Source organism: Desmodus rotundus, chromosome X (assembly GCF_022682495.2).
Source record: "Desmodus rotundus isolate HL8 chromosome X, HLdesRot8A.1, whole genome shotgun sequence".
Taxonomy (NCBI): Eukaryota; Metazoa; Chordata; class Mammalia; order Chiroptera; family Phyllostomidae; genus Desmodus; species Desmodus rotundus.
The window spans coordinates 60842777-60850349 of NC_071400.1; the positions used below are offsets into that span (position 1 = coordinate 60842777).

At 47.5% G+C, this 7573-nt stretch overlaps 1 pseudogene; it reads right to left on the reverse strand.

Annotated features, from left to right (window-relative positions):
• Nucleotides 1–786: 786 nt before the first annotated feature.
• On the reverse strand, nt 787–5276 carry LOC128779923 (calmodulin-like; annotated as a pseudogene).
• Nucleotides 5277–7573: the final 2297 nt, after the last annotated feature.

A 7573-nucleotide genomic window follows, 5' to 3' on the forward strand; every position in this document is an offset into this window, starting at 1 on the left:
CTAACCAAAGCGTAAAAAGCATGTAACCATGAAAGAAAATGTTTCTGGTATTGGACCAGCAGTGCAAAAATGTACTGTATGGGTACCTGGATAATGCACCCGTTTTGCAATAGTGGAACTTTTAAGGACATATTGTTGACAGTCCATTGTCCGTGTAGAGTAACAACTCCACACTTCATACAACAGGCTGACAGTTCCTAAAGAAAACTACTTTTAAAAAAGGCATGGCCCAGACGTTCCCTCATTTGACCCACTGCATCCAGGTTTAGATGTGCAGGGGGGCTTAGATATATCCAGAGTAAACCACATGCAGCATGTTACTCGATCGGTTTTCTAAAATAAGCTCAGGAAAATGACAGTGAGGTAAGGGAAGAAAACATGAAGGAATGAAGACCTAATTACTATGCATGCATGTATATGTATATTAATCCTCACTCAAGGCTATACTTTCATTGATTTGAGAGAGAGAGGAAGGGAGGGAGACAGCATGAGAGTGGGAGAGCGAGCGAGAGGGAGACATTGATGAGAGAAAGAAACATTGATCGGGTGCCTCCTGCTTGTGCCCCAGCCAGAGATCAAACCCGCAACCCAGGTATGTGCCACGACCGACACTCGAACCCATAACCTCCTTGGGGCACGGGACAATGCTCCAACCAGATGAGCAACCTGGCCAGAGCTACGTGCGTACTGTTCTGACAGTAGGGGAAACCTTTTACAGATAAGTTACAAACAAAGAAAAGACAAACAATTTTGTGCAAGAAATTTAACACATTGTGTACAATGTCTTCACTTGGCTGTCATCGTTTGTACAAACTCTTCATAGTTTCCTTGACCATCACCATCGATGTCTGCTTCCCTGATCATTTCATCAACATCTTCGTCTGTTAAGTTCTGTCCAAAGTTTGTCCTCATGGCAAAGCTCTGCTGCACTAATATAGCCATTGCCATCCTTATCAAACACACAGGATGCTTCTCCAATTTCTTCTTCACCGTCTGTGTCTTTCGTTGTTCTTGCCATCATCGTCAGAAATTTCAGGGGCTCAACTGTGCCATTACCCTCAGCATCCACTTCATCGGTCATGTCCTGTCACTCTGCTTCTCTGGGTTTCTGCCCAGGAGCCCTCAGTATGGTTCCCAACTCCTTCGTTGTTATAGTTCCATCCCCATCCTTGTCAAAGAGTGAAAAAGCTCTGTATTTATAATTTACACGTCCATTTATGGGAAGCCTCTCCTTGAGAGGGCACCACACTCTGTGCATAATGAAACGTGTTCATTTGTGGTGTCTGATTCTCAGAGCTCATCACTTGCCTGATGAAAACATTACATATAGAATCACAAAAGACAAGGTGACTTGAAACCTGAACTTTTACTGTGCAAACAGATAGGGAAGCATCTGGCACATTAAAGGACATGAGAGCCACATAGTACCTGGCTCAATACCAACAAAGCCATCGGCTTCACAGTACTGGGTCAGGGACTGACTTTCAGGCAATGCCATTCAGGTAAATTGTGAAAGGTTTCCATTTTTGTGAAGATAAAGCATTTCATAAAACATGAACAAAGACTTGTGAATGCCTTATAAATACTGTGTCAACTGTGTCAGTGCATCCTCATTCCCTTAGTGAGAAAGAGAAGAAACTGATACACACACACACACACACGCACCCCCCAAATAACAATGAGGTCAAGTTGGCATGAGTTCCTGCAGTCCTCATTTCTGCAGTTCCACGAACAGCCACATGTTTGGTTTGGTTTCTTTCTTCAGCTTGATGGTTGGTCAGGCACAATCCCAAGAAGGGACACAGGAGAGGCACAGGCAAAAATACAAGATAAAAGAAAACTTGATTATACTCAGTTTCCAGAGAGACAGAATGACTGCACTGCGTGCTAAGAGAGGGTCACCTGGGAGGGAGCGCCAAGGCTGTGGGCGCAACCATGACAGTGGGGAACAGGGAGGGAGTGTGGACCAATGGGCAAGGAAGGGACTTTCCTGGGAGTCAGGGTGGGGTACCCAACAAAAGGCTCAAGGGCATTTCCCTGGTGTGTTTGAATGTTACTAGGCGTTGGAAGGTAAGGGGCCAGGAGGAATGGGAACTTGTGGCAGGGGCCAATCTTTGAAAGAAAATTAATGTAATTTTTAATATATAGTCGACTCGGAATATTATCTTATATTAGTTTCAGGTGAACAGCATAGTGGTTAGACGTTTATATAATTTGCAAAGTGATCTGCCAGTTAAGTCTAGTACCTCCTGGGCACCATATGCAGTTAATACGATATTATTGAGCATATTCCCTATGCCGTACTTTACATCGCTGTGACTGTTTTGTGACTACCAATTGGCCTTTCTTAGTCCCTTCATCTCTTCACCCAGCCCCCCACTGCGCTCCCCTCTGGCAGTCATCAGTCTGTTCTCTGTTTCCCTGTGTCTGATTCGGTTGTGTTTGTTCCTTCAGTTTGTTCTTCAGAGTTCCACATACAAGTGAAATCATGCGGGATTTGTCTTTCTCTCTCTGACTTACTCCACTTAGCATACCACTCCCCGGGTCCATCGGTGTTGTTGCAAATGGTGACATTTCATTCTGTTTTAAAACAGAATGTCGCCATTCTGTTTTAATGGTGACATTTCATTCTGTTTTCCATGGCATGTATGAACCACAGCTTCTTTATCCCATAGTGCATCAATTGCCTCTTTGGTTGCTTTCACAGCTTGGCTATTGTAAATAACACTGCAGTGAACATAGGGGTGCACGTGCCTATTGTAATTCGTGTTTTGGATCTCTTCAGATGAATACCCAGAACTGTAATTGCTGGGTCATCAGGTAGTTCTATTTTTAATTTCTTGAGCAACCTCCACAGTGCTCTCCACAGTGGCTGTGCCAGTCTGCATTCCCACCGACAGTGCACGAGGGTTCCCTTTTCTACACAGCCTCACCAACATTTGTTGTTTGCTGATACATGGATGGGAGGCATTCTGCCAGGTGTGAGGTGACATCTCATCGTGGTCTTAATGTGCATTTCTCTGACGATGAGTGACGGTGAGCGTCTTTTCATATGTCTATTGGCCTCCTGTGTGTCCTCTGTGGGGAGGTGTCTGGTCAGCTCCCGTGGCAGGGACAAAGCTGTCCCGCTGGTACACCTGGTTGCCGTGAGGTGCCCATGTGCTGTTTGCGGGGATGTTGACGCAGCAGGACATGAGAGGATTTAAAATTTGCAATACACCACAGTTGAAATTTTCATTTCCTTTCTCTGTTATCCAATCCATCTACAGTTTGTCCTTGCTCCACATTTCAGCTGATTATGACTCCATCAGATGCGGTGACCTAAGCCTTCATTGTTAGAGGGCCGAGACTTCCCGGTCCTGTCCGTAAGGGGTGGTTGCCGTATTCCTCTAAATTTTTCCAAAGCGTATAGCAGTACCAGCAGGTGTATGCCAAAGTTCTGTGGGGCTCAGAAATACGCTTCTCTGACTTCACTTATGTAGCAGAAATTCTCTCCGTCTCGATAATCCGGATCCCACACTCCAGTCAACCCAATAAACTCCTTTTGCTAGTTGGTTCAAAGCACAAGCATCCCTACATGCTTAGGTAACAGTCTCAAATCCATCTCATTAGAGCCTTTGTGAGGGAGTATCTAATGGTGAATTAGGCTTTATGTCCACAGGTGCTACTGCTGACAAAACCGTGGTGGTGCGAAGGGCAGATACATATACGGGAAGAGCGTCTGTTGCACACAGGAAAACTTGCTGCCCGCTGCAGAGTGGGAAATAAGCTGACTGCCATCCACACAGCAGGTCCTCTTATCCAGCTGATCATAGAGAGCTTCTTTTGTGGGGGATATCCCTTGGCAAACATTCTCAAGGGGTGCTCAATTCCTTACTCTGTGGGGGCCATTACAATGTCAAGGGTACATATGTAATGGGGTTTGAATTACCGGTGGCGGATAGGGATGCTGTTTGGAGCTTTGGGGGGGCCTCTAATGAGATTTTGGAGCAAAGCCCTGCCATCATGTGCAGTTAACCACTCTCCTTTTGAGAAACAGCTTTTGGCCTGTTCCTGGACTTCAGTGGAGACTGAACGCTTAAACATGGGACGCCGAGTTAGCGTGCCATTTGAGCATCCCACCATAAGCTGGGTGTTATCTGACCCACCAAGATGTAAAGTTAGGTGTGCCAGTGGAAGTGGCATATATGAGTTTGGGCCTGGGCAGGCCCTGAAGGCACAAGTGGGTTACATGAAGAAGTGGACCAAATGCCCATGGCCCCTACGGCTGCGGCACGGCCTGCTCTCTCCCAGCCTCTACCTATGGGCTCCTGGGGCGCTCTCCCTGATCAGTTGACAGAGAGAGAAAGAAAGAGAAGACTCGGTTTACAGGTGATTCTGTGTGCTGTACAGGCACCACGTGAAGGTGGAGAGCTACAGCACTACAGCCCCACTCTGGGACGTTGCTGAAGGACAGTGGTGAAGGGGAATCCTCCCAGTGGGCAGAATTTCAAGCAGTGCACCTGGTCATTCACTTTGCCAGGAAAGAGAAATGGCCAGATGTGTGATCGTGATTATATACCAATCCATGAGCCCTGGATAATGGTCTAGTTGGGTGGTCAGGGACTTGGAAGGAGCATGTTTGGAAACTTGGTGAGAAAGGAATTTGGGGAAGAGGTATGTGGAGAGACCTCTCTGAACGGGCAAAAATGTAAGGATATTTGTGCGCCATGGGGATGCTCCCCAAGGGTGACCTCAGCAGAGGAGGATTTTAATAATCAGCCGGGCCCTTGTGCAGATGATTACCAGCCTTTTTCTCAGCCACCCATGTCATCGCCCAATGGGCTCGTGAACAAAGTGTTTGGCGGCAGAGATGGAGGTGCTGTGTAAACGTGGCAACGTGGACTTCCGCTCATCAAGGCTGGCTCGGAAATGGCCGCCACTGAGTGCCCAATCTGCCAGCAACACAGACCCACGCTGAACCCCTAGCATGGCACCAACCCCCACAGTGGTCAGCCAGCTCCCTGGTGGCAGGTTGACTACACTGGACGACTTCCATTGTGGAAAGGGCAGCCATTTGTTCCTACCGCAACAGACACTTACTTGGGATGTGTTATTTCCTTCCCTGCACACACTGCTTCTGCCAAAACCACCATGCGTGGACTTGCACAGTTGCCTTATCCACCCTAATCCTATTCCACAAAGCATTACTTGTTATCAAAGAACTCCACAGGAAAGAAGTGAGGCAATGGGTCCACGTTCGCAGAACTCACTGGCCCGACCATGTTCTCCACCATCCGGAAGCAGCTGGCTTGATAGAAAGGTGGAATGGTCTTCCGCAGATTCAGTCACAGGGCCAGCTAGGTGGCAATACCTTCTGAGGCTGGGGCACGCTTCTCCCTATACAGCTCCACATCATCGCCCCCTATATGGTGCTGGTTTCTCCCCACAGGTAGGATTCATGGGCCCAGGAACCAAGGGGTGGAAGTGGGAATAGACCACTCACTACTACCCCCAGTCACCCACTAGCAAAATGTTTGCTTCCTTTTCCTATGACTTTACGCTCTGCTGGCCTACAGCACACGCACACACACACACACACACACACACAAGTGCGCACAGAGCTGTGTTTGAACTTTCATTCCCTCATCACATAACATAAGATGTATTGATTTTATATCATAGTATTTAAGTTATGGGATACCAAGAAAAAGAGTAAATTCACTCGAGGACTTTAACTCTTCTTCTGGGAAAATGGTAGTGCATTTTCAACCTGATCCATGGTAGCTGTATCATGTTAGGTGGAATAATGAACTTGTTCTTGTCTCCATTTGAGGTTAAGTATCGTTTAAGGAGATGTGTATGGGTGTCAAGTCGGTACGGGGTCAACTTGTTGTGACTCCTTGTGATGTGTGACTCAGCTTGTGATGGTTTATTTGTGTCATCTGGACAGGACACGGGGTGCCCAGACTAAACATTATACGTGCATATGTCTCTGAGGGTGTTTCCAGGTGAGATTAGCATTTGGATCCGTAGACTCGGTAAAGTACATTGCCCCCCTCGCTGTGAGTGGGCGTCAGCCAACCTGCGGAGAGATTAGATGGAACACAATGAGGAAGAGAAATTCATCCCTTTTCCCTGCCTCACTGTTGGACCTGGGACATCTCATCTCATCCTCTGCCTTTGGACTGGGATTTACACCACCAGCTCTGCTCGTTCACAGGTCTTCAGACTCTGACTGAGTTGTATCCCTGGCTTTCCTGAGTCTCCAGGATGCAGGCAGTAGGTCATGGAACTTATGAAAATTATGGGAGCCAATTCCTCGTGCACATACATCGGTCTGCTTCTCTGGGAACCCTCACTAATACACTAGGGCACATACAAAATGCTGCTGCTGCTGCTGCTGCTGCTGCTGCTGCTGCTTATGCCTCTGCCACCAAAAAGGACCCTAATCTTCATTTGCATGGCACTCTTATGGCAGCCAGAGAGTTAGTTGTACCATGGCCATGGGGGAGGCCTATAACACTGATGATGCTAATCTGAGGCTTCCTGGAAGAAGAAACTTATAGTTATGAGCAGGATATACAGGCCTTCCAAAGTATACCCAGTAAACACAGGCACATGGATAAACACACACACATGCACCCCTGGGAAAGTTGTGTGATGCTTGCCAAGCAGTGAATGTCCTTAAGAGCATTGTTGGAGGTAAATGGCCAATGCACTCACCCACACCACCCTTGCAGCTCTACTCAAATTCTGTGGACCTCGCCTCATCGCCCGCTGCTCCTGTGACCTCCCTGCACTGCTGAAACTCTCTTGCTCCAGCACGCAGGCAAATGAACTTGCCCTGTTCTTCTTTAGTTTTCTGGTGGCTCTCGCCCCCTGCGCCCTGCTCGTGATCTTCTATATACACGTTGTGGCTGCTGTTCTCAGGATTCACTGTGCTGAGGGCCGAAGGAAAGCCTTTGCCACCTGTGGCGCTCACATCACTGTGGTCTGTATGTTCTCTATCACTTCAGTGCTCTGCTACGTCCTTCCCAGCTCCGCATACTCGGGCTTGCGAGACCAGGTGCTCTCTGCGCTGTATGTGGTCCTCACTGCCATGCTCAACCCCATCATCCACAGCATGCGAAACGAGGAGGTGAAGGGGGCTTTGTTTAAGGTCCTTGGGAAAGAAAGTGCCTGCTAGGCCTTTGTCACCTCAAATCAGGACCACGCGTGTTCTCCACAGTGAGGCTGGCACATACCTGATGCTTGAGGGTGAGTCCAATAATACAGGAGCTTGGAAGTTAATGTAGAAGGTCCATTTGGTGAATCCTACTTTATGTGCCAGGTTTCCACCATTCCGGCAGGGATCACATGTCTCTGTGGCGTAGTTTGCAATTTAAAATGTTTTCTTCCATTGATGGAAGTAAAATACGTTCATTGGATCAGTTTTGCAGTTACAGAAACTTATGAAATGATGAAAAATACACTCAACCATCTCCCCACACCCCGCTGAGAGAACTACTGTGAACAGTTTGATGGTTCCTTCAGGTCTCTTTGAACTACAAATGTGTGTACCTGCACATTTGAGCAGGAAACACAACTGAGA